Here is a 21,797-nt window from a genome sequence, read left to right as displayed (position 1 = left end):
CAACACGAGTCAGCGGCATAGGTAAGAGAAGAGGGTAAGAGAAGAGTGTGTTCATAGTGTGTGCATCTGAGCCACATGCACTGCCAGGAGAAGGATGTGTGCACAGCCCAAACCACTTGAGTGCCAGCTTGCTGAGCTCGGCCTCTGGCTACCTCAGAGCCACAGGATTTGTTTCTTTTCCCTGCTGCATCTCAGCCTTGGTTTGGTGTAACTGTTCCTCGCTGCGCCTCGCTGTCCCTTTGGGAAGGGTGATGTTTACTCTGTGCTCATGTGTGTTTTAGCCATGCAACTTGTCGTTTGATGTTGTAGATGTTAAGAGATTGCCTTGAGACTTTGGGCTGTCTTAATCTGTGCTGCTGTTCTTAAAGGCAGTGGGGACGTTTGGAATTGGATGGAGTGCATTCTGCTTTTTATGAGATGGCCATGAGCCTGTGGGGACAAAAGGTGAAGGCTTATGGCTCAAAAGCGCTAATTGTAGGTGTTGGGTGAACAAGGGGTGGCCCTCTGCTGGTCACTATTGACGCTCAATTTGGCAGGCTCTAGAATCTCTAGGAGACAGGCCTCTGAGCGTATTCTTGAGTTATTATTTGGATAAGGGTAGTTACGGTGGGAAGACTGTTCTCTGGGCTGGAGGCCTGCTCTGCACAAATGAAAGTTAACCAGGCACATTCAGAGCTCCCTGTTCCTTGCCTGTGACTGTGTGAGCCACTGCCTCAAGCTCTGTCACAATAGCTTGTCCTCTGCTGTGACAGATGGAATCCTAAAACCTGGAGCTAAAACAAGCCCTGTTTTCCTAAGCTTCTTTAATAAGGTATTTTGTTACAACATCTTTATTTTTTAAAATAACTGGGGGAGGGGTATAGTTTCAGAGGGATGGTTCGGATAAATTAGTACTGTTCTACAAGATCCCTGTCAGTTGTGGGAGTCGGGCCTGCTGTCCTGCTAACTGACTCCTTGTAGCTCTGTTAGCAACACAATCCCCAGAAGCTGCTACCGGGATACCATGCTTGTCTTTTCCCAGTGAGCCTGGACTGCTGAGACTGGGAGTTGCTTCCTGGCCTTGGAAAGGTAAGGGTAAAGGGTAGATGTGAGGAAGGAAGGCGTGCAGGGGCTGCTGGAGGCCATTCCTTCCCTAAAATATCCCCAGCAGATGGCCACATCGGACTGTAACCCTTCCCAAGGAATTATCATTCTGTAGGATAACTACATGTGGGTGTAAAGTTCTGCATTTCAAGTGCTAGGTTCAGATGGGTTCTCCTTTTGAGGCATGCCACTGGTTATTATAAGTGAATTTGTGATGTGACTCTTGAGCATCAGAGGGAAGGGTAAGTGTCACTGAGGACATTTGCATATGTGTGAGGATTCCTGATGTCCAGAGCCCTGACCCAACATGGAAAGCATGGTTGGTTGTACTACCTGAGTCACCAGTGGTCTAGTTTTTCTGAGGGTGACAGCGGTCTTTATTCTCTCCCAACACTTAGCCCCGTGCTGGGTACTGAGCCTATTCACAGCCAGCAAAGTCCAGGTCCATCTGCTAAGTGAGAGATTGTCTGTGACACCAGGAACACTGTAAACGTTTCTATCATAACCACGCGAGACATCCAGCTTACTCAGTGTTAAAAACTAACTCCAGTGGAGATACCGAATAGCTCGCATGCGTGGTGTTGGGGTGTGTTCAGCTGTGTCTGCAGTGTGGAAGAGCACAGCAGGAGAGCACAGACATTCATAGGTGTCAGGTGCATGCTTGGCTATTTAATTTTTAAAGTTTCAAAGCTTTTAGTTTTTGTTTTCAAAGTTTCATCATGTTTACCTAATTCGAGGTAGTGTGGAAAGTCAATTTCCTCTCTATACTCATCAGTGTATCAGAAAAAATATTAAAAGTGATTGAAAACGTGCCGTAAGTGGCTTATGAAATTCATCAAAAGTTAGCTCATATCTCTGGACTTTCCTCTCAGTATCTTTCAGCTAGACCTCAGCCTCAGAAGGTATTTCTGTTTCAGCATAGTGACTAAAGATGTACCTGGCAAGACTGCAGGGGGCATCGTCATTCAGAAGTGCGATGCACTGTCCCTCTACCGACCTCATGTATAAAGTATCTTCAGAAACTACGTAGGAGGGCCGGTGAGATGGCTCAGTAGGTAAAGGAGCCGCCTGCCAAGCCTGGCAACTTGAGATTGATTCTTAAGCCCCACATGGTAGGAGAAAGTCAACTCTCAAAAGTTCTCCTCTGACTGCTACATGTGGCATGCACGTGAGCAGACACACACACACACACACACACACACTTATTTTTTAATAAATTAAAAAAATGTAAAAAATACAGAAGAATATTTGTATTGAATCATGCAACTGAATACGAGGGAAACTACAACGTGTCATAGTTAAAGAACACTTACATTTTATAATATGTAATGATTTCATCTCAGTAAAGTTAGAGAAAGCAGACAAGCAGAAGACACAGCACACAAACCACGTGTGTCTACTGCCACGGTCAACCCACCAGGGGCAACTCCTCCCTCGTAGCCTATTCCTGTTTTGCAGCTGGCGAGTTAGACTAGCGTGAAATGAACTCCCCAAGGTTACAAGGGAAAAATACTAGCACTGATAGGCTAAGAAGGGAGTCACGTGACCATGACTGCGTCCTCACTAGCTCTATAAGCAGCAGTCATGGCTAATGCGCGCCACTCCGCCCCCGCCCCCCCCCCCCCACTCCCCTCCAACTCACACAAGTTCTTTTTAACTTCTGAATCCGACCATAATTAGTCATGTGTAGAGGAATGGAATTAATACTCTCACGTGGACTATACCCCCTCGGGCCTAAACTTACAAAGTGGGTGAGCTCTGGTTTTTATCTCGTGCTTTGATTTTGCTTTAAGGCCCCACTGTTGTGGAGAACTGGCTACGGAATAGAGCAAGCTGCCATAAAATGGTGATATGGGCGCCCGCTTAGCATCATTCCTTCAGCCATAAATGATTCTGAAAGAGGAAATTCTGATTGGAGACACAAAGGCCCCATTATGGTAATCGCAGCTGATTTCCTGCGTTAAATGTCTTCCTGCTTCTGTTACTGGCAGTGACTGACAGTTGGCTTAATCAAATTCAAGCACTGATTGCTTTTCTTGACCTTTACTAAGAAACAAAAATTTTGAGTGCTGGACATAAATGGGGTGTTTAATGTGGGAAGAATAATGTATGCGTCACTCTTGGCAGCCAGGAGATCTGATTAGCTGTGCTGTCTATGGCCTACTCCAGAGTGGGATGGGGTGTGGCTGGGTAGTCGCTGGTCTCTTCCAAGCCAGGCATGCTAGGCTCTGGTTGAGTTAAGGAGACCTGTAGCTAACCACTGCTCTTCAATGATTCCCAAGCTGTTTTATTTGAATCATCCCAGTCGGTTACAGTTTTCTTTGTGGTGACTGAGTTGAACAAACTCTTTACCTTTTTCCTTCCTTTCTTCCCCGCAATTCTCCGCCCCGCTTCCATATGTGCTCTCCGCGCCCTCTCCTGGGAGGACTGGGTAGTGCGACAACTGAACTGCCATTTCCCCACCCCCTCCCTGCCAAGCATGGACTGCAGGCCACTTCAAGCTTTACAAGGATGAAGCCAGACGACCTTCCATGTCTCCAGCATATGCTTGGTACCTGATGTGGTGAACACGCCACTCTGCAGCTTTTACTTGTATATCCAAAGTCATTTATATGACCCATCTTTCACTTACTGTGTGGTGTTTTAAATTCCAACATACTTTCTTTTTTTCCCTTTTGGATTTCAAGACAGGGCTTTACTGTGAAACCCTGGCTGTCCTTGAACTCACTCTGTAGATCAGGCTGGCCTAGAACTCATAGATCTCCGCCTGTCCCTGTCTCCCGAGTGTCGGGATTAAAGGCGTGCGGCACCACTGCTCCGCTCCAGCACACCTTTCTAAATCCCTTTATAGAAAATCCTTGGGAGAAAAGTTTCCCCTGCGCATCAAGATTAGCTTGGCTACTCCAGAGCCTGCCTGGGCATTTCCTGTACCCGGTTGTGATCTACTCTGACATCTCTCTCCTCTCCTGGGAGTGGTGAACTCAGTCTGTGGGTGGCAGCCCTCCTCTGTGAACAGAATCCAAGGAAAGTAATCACGACTTCCGGAAGCACATGTTCTGGAGTGCAGGTGTGCACAGGACTCCTGTGCGGCTACCCTAGCCCTGCAGCTTTGTAACATACAGAGTCGGTAATGTTTTTGAAAATATATATTTAATAACCAACAAACGAGTTACATTTTATCAGCAGTTTTGTAAAACTGTTGTATTTAAACTTTTTAAAAAATAAAAATGAAAACTTAAATATATATGTACGTGCAATTTATAAAAAATTGCATATTCTGACTTTAGATAACATTAGTCATTTTATTCTTTGTATAGATTCTTGTACATTAGTCAGTTTCTTAGCCTTATCTGTTTTTTATTCTGTAACATGAGTGTTTTACTAAAGAATGCATTTTTTTTTTTAAAAAAAGGTTTTATTTTGACATCTTCCTAGTTGTCATGTATGGGAAATCAACTTGAAATCATTTTATTTTTCTTTGAAGAACACAAAGTTGTTAGTGATAAAGTACCTAGTCTAGATGTAGAAGCATTCAGGGACCTTAGAGCAAACTTTGCTAAATAGAGCTGTCCCAAATACATTTAGTTTTGTATCGATAGGAAGCTATTCCAACTCAAACATCTCTGTATTTATATTTATAGTCCACTATCCTGTGCCTCCACTCAGGATGTCTTTCTATCATCTATTTTTATACAATAGATGCATCAACTATATGTTCAGCAAAGGACTGTAGATGCACTAAAAATCATAGATCTCCTCAATATCATCCAGTTTCAGCACTGGACCTGATTATAAATAGAAGCCCCATCAAGTTTCTTCTTGCGGGGACCAAAAAGTTTCAAGAAACCCTCCCCCAAAAAAGAGAACGGTAATTTCCCCTATCTATAATTACACAAATATAAGTAAGATTAAAGTCCCCTAACAATGTGGATGCACAGGTATCTCTGTAGTGGGATAGAGAGTCCTTCAGGAGTGTGCCCAAGAGGAATCATGCGGTAGACCTATTTCCAGATTTTTGAGACGCCTCCACATTGATTTCCATAGTGACTAAACTAGGTTACGCTCTGATCAACAATGAATAAGTGTTCCCCTCTATTTACAGTCTCTAGAATAGAAACAGCCCAGATGCCCATCTAGCCTTGGATAGTGGATAGTAGACATGCGCAATATTCACACAACAGAGAATTATTCAGATGTGAAGAAAAAGGAAATAAAAAATAGTTTCTATGAATCAATATAATCACCCTATGCAAACTCGTCTTCTCTTCAGGAACGTACAACTGCCGGAGGAGAGACCTTGCTGATATTTTCTCTTTCCCAGTACAGGTTTTCTCAAGGGATGCTGTATCATTTTTGCTTAGTGTCTTGTAAATCCCAGACTGTTTGTCCCTTGGAAGTTGCAACCAGTCTGGCATTAACTAGCATCAGATCATTCCCACAGAGAAAGTGCCTCACCTCATGGCTTACAGGCATGCTGCTCTGTGGATGTTCCTCTTGTAAGCACTAGGCACTGTGAAATGCTGGCCAGGGTTTTGGCTTAGCTCCTGACACCTGGGCAGCTTTTGATGTCCATATACAGGCAATACAGATTAGAATACTTGATACCGGTGGGAGCTTCCAGAGGGCTGATAGAGATTGTTTGTTAATCTCATTACCTAGCACCAAAGAGTTCAAGACTACTGAAGGTGACTAATTAATATACTGCTGAGAAAGTAATTACAATGTAGCAAGCACAGCTACAGAATAACAGTCCTCTTTCATTCTGACAAGGAGAATCTGCAAGTGTGTCTTTTCTCTGTTAAAGAGAATTTATTAATTTTGCCCTCTTGTTCAACATAAGGGATAATTATGCTTTTAAACCAAGGTTAACAGGCATGCTCCCACGCATTATGGGCTCAGCATGGTATAGCTTGAACTACAAACTGTTACTTTTGTTTGGTTTTAAATCTGTTCTCAGAATGAGAAGATTGGAAGGGGAGAGAAAACTGGCAAGGAAAGAATGTGCAAGCAGAGAAGAAAGCCAGGCAGCCCAGACTTCTGCATGCTCACCCCAATCCTCCTCATTCAGTGGGAGGAACTCCAATTGATTTCTCTACTCTACTCGAAAAGACATGAAGTCCTTTTCCTTGAAGTGGCATTTTGGGTAATATGGATGTTTGTTTGTTTGTTTTACATGTTTTGGGAGTGCAGGTTACCCAGTGCCAATCTTCCTGTTACTTTATAGTCAGCATATAAACTCTTTCTCCATTACAGCTTAAAGCATTTTCTAAAGGGAACAGCCCGCAGTGGTGTTTTCTCAGGACTTCCTTGGGTTTAAATAAACTGCTCCACTTCACGTGCCAAGTGCCATGTGGTAAGTTCTATATTAATGTCACCTCTCATCTAGAGATTGAACACTGTGTAAGTCGAAGAAACCACTGAACTGTCAGGACACTTGCTAACCCCGACTGAGGTGTATGAAACAAAGATTGTGTTTATGTGTGCACTATTGAGCAGTAACTAAAACTAGATTACCACTCTAGTGTATAATAATTTAAGTTGATAAGGTTATGTGAAGGAGAGACTAAAATACAACTCAAATGGGAGACTGGTTATCTAGCCCAAATTTATCAAACACCAAGTTTTCATTCTCTCTGAAATAGGTCTTAATGTTGTATGGTAACATGTTTAATATAAAGTGTATTTGGATTTCCTGATGCTGCTGGAGAGATGGAATTGTACTTTACCCTAACCTAATTGTCTGATTGTTCATCCTTTTGCCTTTCTGATGGACCCTCTCGTTATTGAAGTGGTTCTTCATCTGAGTCCTGCCTGGACCAGAGTTCCACCTGCAAGTGTCTGGCAAGTACTTCTAGAATGAAAACCAGAAAGAGAAAATAATGTGTCTCTGTATGCCAATTCTATATTTATAGTGCCATGTGCTTGAGGCTAGTGTATACCAACAGTAGGGCAGTTGTGGATGAACACTGCACCAGGATCCAGGGTAAGTTCTTGTGGATGAACACTGCACCAGGATCCAGGATAAGTTCTTGTGGAGGTGTTGAATAAGCTCACGGTCCATTGCCAAAGCCTTCTGGAAATGACTTCATCCTGGCGAAGATGATGTTCATTTTTGCTTTGAATTCAGGTGTGACCAATACTCACAGCTTTTCATTAAAAGTTGCTTACACTGAAAGAAGGTTCACTTTGCTCTATCTGATGAAAGAGGTTTCAGCCATGCAGCTTGTGTTAGCATTCGATCATGGCTCCCACTGACCCATGTAGGCCATTTTTGAGTTCTCTCCTCTGTCTAACATTATAGATTCCATCCAGAGTCTAGGTGTTTACTACATATCAGGGGATATTTTGAATACCTGTCAGCTTTTCCTTACCAAATCCTGCCCTCTGAGTATTCAAGGTTAAATGCATGTTCTTTAACCTATATTCCTGGCCTCTCACATATCATTAGATACTTGTCAAATAAATAAATACTTCGAATCTGTGACTTCACAGCCATCCCAAATTAGCTTCCATTGTTTAGTTTTATCTACAGTTTTAACTACATTGTTAATAAAATAAATTTAATATATTTATACTCACTAAAATCATTAAAATGAAAACATATAAAATAATGTTTATTTGCATCATCAAAAAAATGAAATTATGAAATTTTCAGGCAAATGCCTCAGGCTGGAAACAGTCAACCTGAGTGAGATAAGCCAGACAGATGAACACACTCATATGCTTTCTCTCGTTGGTGTGTGCCAGCTCTGACTCTTCAGATACGTGTGTTCCATTTGGAATATCCATAAAGACCAGGAACTAGTAAAGGGGTTCGGGTGGATTTTAAAGAAGGGCCATTGCAATGAAACGATGGGAAGGGTTAATATAATACCCTTGCTTGTCAAGGCAGCTGCACATAGGAGCTCAGTGATTGAGACAGTGCATACAAGACCCAGGCAAAAGCAAGCCTGACAAAATGGAGAGTAAAGGTGAGCATGGAGTCCCAACCCTAGATAAGGAATCATTTGGCCATTGATAGGTGCAAAGGGGGCGTGGTTGCCAGGCTGAACAATTTAGGATTCCACATATCAATCACTTGATACACAGCCAGAAGAACCGAACAGAATATCTCACATTCATGTATATAGAAGCATTCCTCAAAACCGCCAAAAGGTAGAGGCGACACATGTGTCCTTCAACAGACGTGTGGAAAGACATCGGGATTCACACATTCAGGGGTGTCTCCTTCAGCATAAACAAAAGGGAAGCTTTGACACGGGCTATGTCATGTGAAACTTGAGGACATTGTGCTGGGTAAAATAATCCAGTCACAAAGAAGGAGCTGGAGAAATCAAATTCACAGAGATGGAGAGATAGATAGAACGGTGGTTGTCAGAGGCCATGTGTGGGTGGAAATCAGTTAATAATGGGTATAGGGTTTCCGTTTTAAGAGGACAGAGTCTGGAGCTCAGTTACCGAACAACACAGAAGAGATTCCCATCACCAAGCAGTACACTCAAAGATGGTGAAAATGGAAGTTCATGCTGTGTGGTGGCGATTTTGCCACAGTTTAGAAAAAGATTCTTTTTACAATCAGCTATTTTGAAGAACCATCAGAGTTAAAACTGTGTTGTTTAATTTTTTTTTTCAGTTCTTTTAGCTCCCTACCCCCACTCCTGTAGGTAAATGAGTGTTTCTGTTTAAGGCCTTTGCTTCAATTCTTTTAAAGCTACAAAATTTAAGTAATTTTTTCTTGTAATTAAGTGCATTTACTGAAAATTTAAATTGCTTATGCTCAAAGAGAAGCTAAAATTTAGAAAAACTTAAAATTTTAATTTACTTGTACATTAGTTAAAAAATAGTCAAAGGCATAAACATTTCTAAAATCTGACTGAAAACAGAAGCAAGTAACTATCTTCAGTTTTGAACGTTTTACTTATTTTTTTAATAACAGTTACAATAACATCAAATGCATTGCTTTGTTAAAATCAACCTTACTATGACACAGAGTGACCAAAACCAAAGTTGATTCTTCGTTGGAATCAGCATGACTGACATCCAGTTCGAGTCATTTGATAGTACAATATAAAATGCTTCTAAGAAAAATTTGTTTTATAGATGGAGCAAACACAACAGAAATGATTGCTTCAGTTGACTGCCCAGATCAACGAAAGGTGAACTAGAGCAGTTTAGCCATCTGATGTCATTTAAAGTCACGTGTCCAAGCTGTATCTCATTCCGTGGAGCACTTGCCTAACACCTCTGAGATGAGACCCACTTCCCGGATCCCACCACCACCAAAGGGTCACGTGTAGTGCCGTGTTGAGTGGTCACGTGTCGTGCTGTGTTGAGTGGTCACGTGTCGTGCTGTGTTGGGTGCAACTCTTTTAAATAACTTGTGTTGGTTGCTCGCATGCTGATGCCTTTGTAGTGTGGTTTGTCTCCTAGCTTCATGGACTTGGAGATATCTTACCGTCCCTGAGGATGGTCACCAGCTCCCCTCAGTTACTTGAAGCATCTTGAAGGCTACTGACGGCTGGCTTGACAAGAAACCAGCACAAAGGCCCACATTTTGCTGGAAGACTTGAAAGGGAGAGATGTCCTGAGTCAATCTGCATCTGTTCCTTACAGCTTCACATACTTCCGTGTGACCTTCCAGGCAGGCATTTGAGTGTGAACCTCTGGTTCTAGAATGTTTTGCTCTCCTACCTAGGTGAGGCAGAAGTTTGTTTCTAATTCTTTGATTTCTCTAGACAATTTCAAAGACTTCAATATGCAACAACCTAGATTCTCAGCTTCCTGTGGCAGACCCGAAGGTCTATTCCTGCATTGGCAGTTTGGAAGCTTAGCTAGTAGAAGGGGACACAAGAAGGTTGACCAAGATTCATATTTTGCTCAAGGCTGCCTCCTACACCAAGAACTAGCAGAGCAGAAATGGTATATAGTAAGAAAAGCTGCTTTGTGTTGAGAATCCCCAAGTCTTGGAGAATGCAGTTTAAGGCTAAAGAATTAGCTGTCCTCCTGTTTCAGGCCTGGTCTTAGCAACTATGCATGTAGAAGCTTTTAAGACAGAATCTTTGCCATGGTATTTGCATTCATAACACTGAGAGTGAATGAAGGAAAAAACGTATAACTTCAGGAGAAAGTAAAAGCTGAGAAAGGAAAAGGTAAGAGAATAAAGGTAGGCATCAGGAGCCAGAACTGTGTTGGACAAAGATGTCATTTATGAGGAGACACTTGAACAAAAGTGTAGATGAAGGGAAGGGAAGGGAAGGGAAGGCCAGGCCGTATGGAGACACAAGACCTGTTCCAAGCACAGGGGGCAACAACTACCAAGACTTACTGGGACATGGGGTTGACATGATCCAGGAGGAAAGGAAAGACCAGAGGCAGGGCAGAAAGAGTGAGGACCATGTACTGCACAAGAGGACATTGACAGTGTACTGCACAAGAGGACAATGACAGTGCACTACACAAGAGGACAATGACAGTGCACTGCACAAGAGGACATTGACAGTGCACTGCACAAGAGGACATTGACAGTGCACTACACAAGAGGACATTGACAGTGCACTGTACAAGAGGACATTGACAGTGCACTGCACAAGAGGACAATGACAGTGCACTGTACAAGAGGACATTGACAGTGCACTGCACAAGAGGACAATGACAGTGCACTGCACAAGAGGACATTGACAGTGCACTACACAAGAGGACAATGACAGTGCACTACAGAGGACAACGACAGTGCACTGCACAAGAGGACAATGACAGTGCACTGCACAAGAGGACATTGGCAGTGCACTGCACAAGAGGACAATGACAGTGCACTGCACAAGAGGACATTGACAGTGTACTACACAAGAGGACAATGACAGTGCACTGCACAAGAGGACATTGACAGTGCACTGTACAAGAGGACATTGACAGTGCACTGCACAAGAGGACATTGACAGTGCACTGTACAAGAGGACATTGACAGTGCACTGCACAAGAGGACAATGACAGTGCACTGCACAAGAGGACATTGACAGTGCACTACACAAGAGGACAATGACAGTGCACTACAGAGGACAACGACAGTGCACTGCACAAGAGGACAATGACAGTGCACTGCACAAGAGGACATTGGCAGTGCACTGCACAAGAGGACAATGACAGTGCACTGCACAAGAGGACATTGACAGTGTACTACACAAGAGGACAATGACAGTGCACTGCACAAGAGGACATTGGCAGTGCACTACACAAGAGGACAATGACAGTGCACTGCACAAGAGGACATTGACAGTGCACTACACAAGAGGACAATGACAGTGCACTGCACAAGAGGACAATGACAGTTCACTACACAAGAGGACAATGACAGTGCACTGCACAAGAGGACATTGACAGTGTACTACACAAGAGGACAATGACAGTGCACTACACAAGAGGACAATGACAGTGCACTGCACAAGAGGACAATGACAGTGCACTGCACAAGAGGACAATGACAGTGCACTACACAAGAGGACAATGACAGTGCACTGCACAAGAGGACAATGACAGTGCACTGCACAAGAGGACAATGACAGTGCACTACACAAGAGGACAATGACAGTGCACTACACAAGAGGACAATGACAGTGCACTGCACAAGAGGACAATGACAGTGCACTACACAAGAGGACAATGACAGTGCACTGCACAAGAGGACAATGACAGTGCACTACACAAGAGGACAATGACAGTGCACTACACAAGAGGACAATGACAGTGCACTGCACAAGAGGACAATGGAGACCAACGAAGTCTGGCCATGCAGCACCTTCAGCTGGCGTATGACTCAAGGAACTGTCTGAGAAACACCTGCTTTATTTAATTTTGTGAATGCATTTTCTTCTCTCATCCTCACTTCCTCTCCTCTCTGTCCCTCGTGCTTTGTTCGTTTTTTCTTCCTTGACTTTTGTTCCTTTTCTCTGCCAACAGAGGCTGGGCCACATTCCTCACCTGAGATCTACCCAGCACCTGGCCCATGGAGGGACACACATGTATCTTTGTGTGAGGGGGAAATCAGAGATCCAGAAAGTTGAAATAAAATTTTCAAGGCCATGTGCATATTGAGTGGGCCAGCCAGAGCCAGATCTATCTTCTGCTTGTTTCCTGCTTTTTTTTTTTTCCCACATCAGGCACATGAAAATCAAAAGCAGACCCAAAGAATTTTATAATTAGTATGTGTGTCTTGTTTCCTGTCACTGACTCTGAACAAAATCCAGAGTCACACCATTACCCACATAGGTCATAAGCTGAAGGTCACTTGCTATCTCATTTGAGAGCACTTCTGACTCGCTGAATTAAGACTAGTGTTTTTGGGGTAACTGTGAGTCTCAGAGATGTATTCTTTTGTAATGAAGCAGAGGGTGTGTTAAGCAAGAATGGAGGGGCTAGGCAATTGGTAGTGTCAGGGACAGGTAGTTTAAGTGCAACTTTTCATTAACGAGGCGATAAAAGATAAGAGGAAAAAGAGTCAGCAAAATATTGTCAAATCGAAAAATGTAGCATATCTAGAGGCCAAAAGCCAGCCAGAACCAGGCAATCAAGAAATCAAAAACCACACATTGAACAGGTATGGCGGGAGAGGACGTTCTTGTCTTGTTCCTGATTTTAGTGGAAATGTGCTGTATATTGCCTATATTTTGTTGAGGTATGTCTCTTACATCTGTAGTCTCTCCAGGACCTTTATGAAGGGATGTTGGATTTTATACCTCTGCTTATATGACCATGTGATTTTTGTCTTCCAGTCTGGTTATGGGGTAGATCACATTCATTGATTTACATCTCTGGAATGAAGCCAGTTCAGTCAGGGTGGATAATCTTTTTTATGTGCTCTTGAATTTTGTTTGCAAGTATTTTATTGAGACTTTTTACACCTATGCTCATAAAGGATATTGGTCTGTAGCTATCTTTTTGTGTTGGGTCTTTGTGTGGTTTTGCTATCAGAGTAGTAGTGGCTTCATAAAAAGAATTAGGAAATGTTCCTTCAGTTCCTATTTTGAAGAATAATTTGAGGAGTGTTGGTTGGTGTCAATTCTTCCTTGAAGATCTGGTAGACTTTTGCACTAAATTCATCTGTCATGGGCTTTTGTAGCCCTGGCTGTCATTTTGTAGATCAAGCTGGCCTCAAACTCAGAGATTCCTCTGCCTCAGCCTTCTGAGTTCTGGGATTAAAGGAATGCACAACTATGCATGGCATAGTTACAAGATTTTTTAAATGACTGTTTTTATTTCTAAATTGTTTAGTTCATCTTGATTTAACTTGGTAGGGTATATATATATATATACATATATATGTATCTCACAATAAATTTATCACTTTCTTTCTGGTTTTCCAGTTTGGTAGAATACAGGTTTTTAAAATCATGTCCTTGTGATGCTCTGAATTTTCTTGGTGTCTGTTGTAATGCCTCCCTTTTCATTTCTAATTGTCTTGATGGATCCTCTTTCTCTGTCTTTGGGTAACTAGGCTAAAGGCTTGTCAATACTTCTATTTTCTCAAAGTACTAACTCTTCATTTTATTGATTTTTTTTGTACTGTTTTCTTTTGTTGTTGTTTCTATTTCAGCTCAAGTTAATTATCATAGCTAAAGCAATAAGATAACTGCAAATAAGAAAGGAATAAGCCCAAGTATCTTAATTTACAGATGATAATGTTGAACACACATGCACCCCCCACACACACACACACACTCACAAACACTTTTTTAAAATGTCCAACATCCTTAGCTATCAGAGAAACGCAAGTTAAAACTATTTTGAGATTTCATCTTACTCTGGTCAGAATGACCAAGATCAATAAAACAAATGACATAACATCCTGGCAATGATATGAGAAAGGAGAAACAATTGAACGCTTATTCATTGCCAGTAGAAGTGCAAGCTGGTACAGCCACTATGGGAATTAGTGAGGAGGTTTCTCAAAAACCTGAAACTTAATCTACCCCAAGATCTAGTATATAGCTCTTAGCCACACACCTGAGGTTCTGCAGAGATACTTGCTCATCCATGATTTCATTACTGCTCTAGTTATAGCCAGAATTGAGAAGCAGCCCAGATATCCTTCAACCGATGAATGAATGATGAAAAAGGGGTACATTTACACAATGGGATATTACTCAGCTGTTAAGAAAAGTTAGGTTTGCAGGTAAATGGACGGATCAGAAACAATCATCCCGAGTGTGGTTACCTAAACTCCAAAAGACAAATAGTGCATGTTTTAAGCTTTAGGATTTTGAGTTTCAATTCAAAATAACCATTGATGTTAGGTAGCTAGTAGAGGATGGGGGTGGGGAGAGGGGGGATCGTCCAAAGAAGGTGAATTAGAATATGGTATTATAAAGAGGTAAGGAGGAGATTATAATCGGGGAGTTAAGTGGGGGAGGGGAATGAGAGGACATAGATGTGGGACAGTGGGAGCAATCTAATCCTAAAGGCCTTTGAAAAGCCACATGGAGACCTAGTACCATAGGAGCTTCCTAAAACATATAAATATAGGAAAGGAATTTAAATAGAGTCCCTATAGAATGGTGGCTGGCAGTGCTTCAGTCTACACATCTTATGCCACCAAGTAAACCTTACAGCGCCAGGAACTGGTTACATCTTGTTGAGTTATTGGCTAAAGTGGAGGTCTCATAGAGTTCCCCCAAATAGGCTATTGTCAAGGGTATTGATTACTGTCTGTAACCTGATAGTAAGTCCCTTTTGCTGAAGATACAACCTACGTAAGTCATTGAACTTGGAGAAACTGAGCTGGTGCCCAGCTAGACGTATTATTTCTATTGACTTGTATTCACATTACTAGAAGGTGCTTTGCAAACGACTAGAGGAGAGCAGTAATCACCAGTTCCACCCAGCTACAAACCCTATGACTGCCTAAACCAGTGCTCTCAATGGTCGAATGTCTCTTTCTCAGTGGTCACCTACAACCATCAGAAAACATGGATATTTACATTCTGATTTGTTACAGTAGAAAAATCACAGTTATGAAGTAGCAACAACAAAAAATGTTAAGGCTCGGGGAGATCACCACAACATGGAGAAGGAGAGAGAATTGCCTGTAAGACTGGCGCAATGGTGGCACAATATTAAAGAAGTAACTAACCACTGATTGATTGGATTTAAACCCCACTCCATGATGGAACCCATACCCGACACTGCTAAAGTGGCCAATAAAATGACTCCTAATGACGTGTTTCTAGCCCACGGATTAGGGCATCACTAGACCCGCATCAGAGAAGCATCTGACAGTAGAAGGTAATCAACACAGACCCACAACTGGATAATGTGCAGAAAGTGAAAGACTGCAGATGGGATGCCTTTACCAAAGTCTTCCCCCTCTAGGCACAGAGATCTACATGGAGGAGGGGGCAGAAAGGTTGGGGCGAGAGGTGGTGGAGAACTCCGAGGAAACAGCGTCTTCCAGGTACAGCAGGGCTGATACTCGTGTGAACTCACAGAGACTGTGACAGCATGCTCAGGACCACACAGGCTCTAATAGATAAAACCCCAGCACTGAGGAGGGGACATGGACACAGGGTTTCATCTCAAACTAAGAAGGTATTTGCAGTCGATATGTGTTGGGAAAGGGAAAATTGATTTTCTTCTGTGGAGTGTCACTGGGAAAACCAGCCACCTCAGGGCAGGCTCTGTGTTCAGGAGTAGTTGCCCAACACAAACACACTTCATAGTTTGTGTGTGTGTGTCTGTGTGTGTGTGTCTGTGTGTGTGTCTGTGTGTCTGTGGGTATGTTTATGTGTCTCTATGTGTGTGTCTATGTGTGTGTCTGTGTGTGTGTGTGTGTCTGTGTGTCTGTGTCTGTGTGTGTGTCTGTCTGTGTGTGTCTGTGTGTGTGTGTGTGTGTGTGTCTGTGTCTGTGTGTGTGTCTGTGTGTTTTGTTTGGTATATTTTGTCTTATTGGATTATGTTTATGTCTGTATTTTTGTTTGGAGATTATTTTTAGAGAGAGAAAAGCATGAAGTTGGATGGGGAGGGAGCTGGGAAAGACCTGGGAGGATTTGGGGGAGGTGAAAGAATATGATCAAGATATAATGTGTGAAAAAATTTAAATTAAAAAGTGACCCACATACTTTAGAAAGCAGTGCAGCCAATGGCCAAGGCTCTTCACGTCTCTTCTGAGATACTGGAAAGAGGTCAACAGGGCCTCCAAAAATGTGCAAACACCTCAGGCTGAGGTAAAACTGACAGAAATCTGAAAAGCCAGAAAAGAGGACTGAGACCGATGGCCATCCATGCTGTTCCTCCACATCAGCTCCACAGTGACTCCACAGAGGACCCACGGTGATGGAGGGAGTGAGCCTTCTTGGGGAGCAGAGGTGCCAGAGGGGGACCTCCAGTTACTGAGACATCTGGACAGGAGGTGACTGTTATTACACAGTGAAGCCAGCCTAGGTCTCCACCACTGCGGTGGTAGGAATGACTCCTTTGGCTACTTGATGCCGACTTGGAGGTGACTATAGTGAGCATACAGTAAATGGTTGGACGTAAACGACCTGCCACAGACCTGCAGTCCAGCCCCACTGACGGCAAGTCCCCCCCCCTCCCCCGCCAGACTCCAGGATGGGTACAGCACCAGACACCTGAGGCAAAATGGCTCCTGTTCCCTAAGCAGGAAATCTTGAAGCTACAGAACTTATCAAGACTGGACAAACGGGGCTAGAGTGGTGATTTAGCACTTTGATGATCAGCGGTTAAGAGCACTGGCTGTTCCTCCAGAGGATCCCAGTTCAATTCCCAGCACCAACTTGACAGCTCACAACTGTCTCCAACTCCAGTATGGGGGAATCTGACACACTTACACAGACATACATGCAGGCAAAACACCCAAGCACATAAAATGAAATAACTGAATTACTTAAAAAAAAAAAAAAAAGATTGGACAAATAACTCACATGAAGATGTCGTCGAGCGTGGAGCACTTGAAGCTTGCTATCGGGGTGGGCTGCCACACCCAATAAGTCTTTGAAAAGCACTAAAAACCTGCTTAAACTCTTGTAGCTGCAAATGAACTTGAACAATGCCAGTGGAAATCTGAGGAAGTAAAGTAGAATAGGAACTGTGGAAACTGTCAGGGTCTGAAGGAGACTGGCTTTTGTGAGGATGGACTGTATGTCAAAGTCCAGCTCCTCCTGACCAATACACTCAGTAAGCACAGTGAGGACTGGAGAAATGGACCAACATTAAGAACACTTGCCTTGCTGCTCTTGCAGAGGACTGGGGTTCAGTTACCAGCATCCATATTGTGATGGCTTATGCCATGTTCCGGGGACTCAGTGCTCTCTTCTGGCCTAATTAGACACCAAATGCACACAGTGCGTTAACAAGTCTGAAGATAAAACCCATATACATAAAACATTTAAATGAATTAATTGCCAGGCGTGGTGATGCTCACCTTTAATCAGCACTTGGAAAGCAGAGGCAGGTGGATCTCTGTGAGCAGGAGCTCTGGGCTCACCTGAGCATGGACAGGCGATGTCATCAGTAAGAAGGACGATGGAGAAGAGGCCCAGGAGTCAGGCATGTGCACACTTCAGCGTGGCCTGTTTTAGCACTTGGGTTCTCTTCAAACATTCTATAATGAACAGAACTGCTTTTACCTGCGTTGTAGGCAGGGTTAATGCTTTTGTGTTGATATTTCTACCCATTTCATTTTCCTACTATGCTTTAATTACTGGTTAATTAACACTGAAAGGCATTTCAATGGGTCAAATATGTGGCACTTCACTGGCTTTAGGTAATTAATAAAAATACTTCTGTTTTATCTTATCCTAGAATTAAAAATCCATCAAGAAGTCTTTTAAAATGTGTTTCTGGGGCTTTTTGATTTATATCTCTACCCATCTCTCAAAACTTGTGTGTGCACATGCGCGCACACACACACACACACACACACACACACATACACACCACTCACTCACTCACTCATGCAATTTGAAAATTGCATACACAGAAGCCAGTTTTGTAACTGACTTGGTAGCTGTGTAAAAGATGAATTGCACACTTTAAGAAGCCCCCTGAGTGTCCTTTGAATTCATCTTCTCCTGTGCATTTCTCTAGACTTGTGTTGGTTCTCAGGGAGTTCTGACACTCCCAAGCACTTTGAATGATGTCATCTTCCTGGCTTGATGCCCCTGGATGTTTGGCTACTGGCAGGCAGACCAAAAACCAGGAGATGGGGAAGGCTGTGTGGAATGCATTGAACAGCCTGGGTGGCCTGTATCGCAAAGCCTGTGCTACAGACTGAAGAATCCAAGGAAGTTCAAGATGGCTCCAGATTAGACTGCTTATCCGATTCTTAAATTAAGCTACTAATCCAGTCTTCACTTTAGTTCATGTTCTTGTGTGTTTGATAAACCAGTGGTTCCCAACCTGCCTAATGCAGTGACTCTTTAATACAGTGCCTCATATTGTTGGTGACCCCCCCAAGTCATAAATTATTCCATTACTGCTTCACAACTGTAATCATAATGTAACTATCTGATATGCAACCCCGAAAGAGCTCATGACATGCACACACATATTCTCGCACACACATCATGATCCCTTAAGTGGTTTTAAGCATGTGTGTGTGTGTGTGTGTGTGTGTTGAGACTGGGATCTCTCTTTGTAGCTCTGGTCGTCCCAGAACTCACTCTGGCCACCACCGCCAGCTGCTTATTGTCTTTTTATTACTTTACTCGTTTATGACATTTAAGTCACCACACAAAGAACGAGAGTCCACCCAAACATCCGAGAATGTAGATAACTGAAAACATTTGTAGTTTCTCTCCCTTGACCTGAGTGAGTGTCAGCAGCGTCTGCCCTCCAGACATTTCCTGCTGTGAATGCCGGCTGTATTTTCCCTCCAAAATGAATCAATTGCAATATGCTTTTATAACCTTGATGTTTTCCAATTAGTGTTGTATCTCAACTGCTTCCCATGCCAATCACTACTTTGAGCGTCGTATCCTTTTTATTGAGATACACTAGATATTCAGAAATGTGCACAACTGGATAAACCCAAGATCTCACCTCAGTGGCTACCATCCGGGAATGGGGCGTGGCCTCTACCACAAAGGCTGCGTAGAGCTCCCCGCCCCCATCCCTCCACTCTGCAATCCAGCCACTGCCTTTCTATCCTGGGTCTGACAGCTGCAGGCTCACTTCACAGCCTTGTCTTTGCACACGTGTATCACTTGTTCCAGGCTGCATCGCACTCCCCAGAAGATCTGTGGAAATCCGCAGCGCGGACCTGTAAGCACAGCTTCTTTGGAAATCAGGTGTTTGCCCACGCCATCAGTGCGTGAATGAGGATAAGACTGTTCCAAGGTGTGTTGAAGAGAAGGGTCATGGTTACAGTAGATGAAGGAGAGAAAACAGCTAGAGACATCTGAAGAGTCCAGAGCAGGAAAACAAAGTAGTAGACTAAACGTGGCCAGTGGTCTTGTTATGCCCAAGTTGCAGGGACCCCAAAGACCACTGAGGAGCCAATTTTTTTTGATGCAGACGCACAAGGGTCTTTATTATGAGCTCACTGTCACAACGGGTCAAAAGTGAGAACCTCTTTCCACCACAGGCTGGCTGAACTCATGGATGTAGAATCCATGTGAGGACTACTCTCTCTGCCACTTCCCTTTCCCCTTCGCTGTTTATGAAAAAAAAAAAAAGTTATGCCACAAGGTTGCCTGCACTGTGACTTCACCCTTCACACACAGGTATGTGCTGGACTCAGCAGCCGAGGGCCCTAGTCGACCCCCCTCCCGCTCCTTGCTTAAACATCAACAATATTCTGATATTAACATCACAGATTTCTTTCCGTTGTACTTCCCTTTAAAAAAAAATTCTTGTTTGCTATTTTCTGTTTATTCTTCCAAATAAATGTAGGAACACCTTCCAAAAGAGTCCCATGAAGACTTTGGGATATTAAAAAGTGTCACCATTCTTTATGTCACTGGGCCAGGGCTTGTCCGGTGTCTGTCTGCATCTCCTTACACACTCCCTTCAGCAAGGCTCATGGAATCAAAGAACCTGCTGAGTGGGCTGTGGGAGGCACTCAAGCATAGCTGGCTTGCTTTCTCTAGAGGTAATTGGCACAGGAGGCAGGATGAGCTCTGAGCCAACTGTGGACGAGGGTGTGCTGAGCGCAAATCCGATGAAAGCAGAAAAGGAGCTGATTTAGTACATTTGCCAGACAGGAGGAACTCAGGCCAGGCCCCGGAGCTAGCTATGGTGAGGAGAAGGGCAAACAGATGGGGGGGGGGGGGGGGGGCGGGGCGGGGCTGGGCTGGGCTGGGCGGGGCAGACAGGAGAGGCCAATCGTGGGCCAGCATTAGACCAGACTTGCTAATAATGAGGTCTGAATGGGTCTACAGTTTTTTGTCTTACAGTGCTCAGTATGGTGCATTAAATACATTGACAATGTGTCACCATCGTCACTATTCATTTCGAGGACCTTTTCATCCTATCAAACAGAAGGTCTAACTTGACATTAAGTAACATCCACTCTCTCTTCAGCATTCGACTTCCTGCCTGACTTCGCTCTTCCTCACACATGTGGAAGGATCCAGTGTTTGTGAGGCTTAGTGACCAAAGGATTTTACACAGCCATGTTTTCAAGACTCACTCGTGTGAAAACATGTCAGTAATTCATTCCCTCCTCTCCCTATTTAAAACATTTGAAAAATTGCAGGACATGGTGACACACATCTTTAATCCCAGCACCCAGGAGGCAGAGGCAGATGGAATCTCTGTGAGTTTGAAACCACCCTGATCTACAAATGGAGTTCCAGGCCAGGCATTAAGGAAAGACCACATAGTAAGTGGAGACACTGTGTCAAAAACAAACAAACAAAGAAACACACACACACACACACACACACACACACACACACACACACACCAAAACAAAAAGAGAGAAAGAAAAAAGAGAGTCATTTGGGGCTGGAGAGAGTTTCAGCAGTTGAGAGCACTGGCTGCTGCAGCAGAGGACCTGAGTTCAATTCTCAACAACCATTAGGTGGTTTATATCTACCTATTAAATCTTTTGGCCTCTATAAGTACCTGTATGCACACAGTATACATACACACATATACACACACACACACACATACACGCTCAGGCACACACATAAAATAAAATAAATAAATGAATATTTAAAATGTGAAAATATGAAAAGAAAAGAAAAAGAGAATGACAGAGCCCAGGTCTGGTGGCACACATTTTTGATCCCAGCACTCGGGAAGCAGACGCGGTGGATCACTGTGAGTTCTAGGCCAGCCTGGTCTATAGAGCTAGTTCCAGGACAACCAGGGCTACACAGAGAAACCCTGTCTTGAAAAACAACAAACAAAACAAACACAACCACAAACCCAAAACCTCAAATAGTGGGAAGCATGCATTCACTGTTACCTTCGTTTAGGCTGACCCGCCATAAATCAAGTCTCACTCATCCTCAGAATTCAATTCTTTTTGTGAAGTTAAAATTCTGGACCCATTAAGCAATAACACCCCATGTTAGTCAGCTTTCTGTCACTGTGACAAATAGCTGAGAAAATTAACTTTAAAAAGGAAAATTTTGTCATGGCTCACAATTTCACAAGCTTCAGCCAGAGATCAGCTGACTCCTCTGGTTTTGGGTGTGTGGTCAGGGGAGAATATGATGGCAAGGAACATTCATTTGGTTGTGCAGAACTGCTCA

General features: G+C 43.4%; 1 long non-coding RNA gene across 1 annotated transcript; it reads left to right on the top strand.

The window, feature by feature from the left end:
- The first annotated feature begins 926 nt into the window (after window positions 1-926).
- LOC143443473 (uncharacterized) lies at window positions 927-13,467 on the top strand. Its single transcript, XR_013112499.1, has 4 exons — window positions 927-1,068; window positions 6,041-6,226; window positions 6,337-6,436; window positions 9,184-13,467. It is a non-coding gene; the product is annotated as an uncharacterized LOC143443473 (long non-coding RNA).
- The last annotated feature ends 8,330 nt before the right edge of the window (window positions 13,468-21,797 follow it).

Source organism: Arvicanthis niloticus, chromosome 9, assembly GCF_011762505.2.
Source record: "Arvicanthis niloticus isolate mArvNil1 chromosome 9, mArvNil1.pat.X, whole genome shotgun sequence".
NCBI lineage: Eukaryota > Metazoa > Chordata > Mammalia > Rodentia > Muridae > Arvicanthis > Arvicanthis niloticus.
Note: the sequence above shows the minus strand (reverse complement) of the source record. Positions and strands in the feature narration are given on the sequence as shown.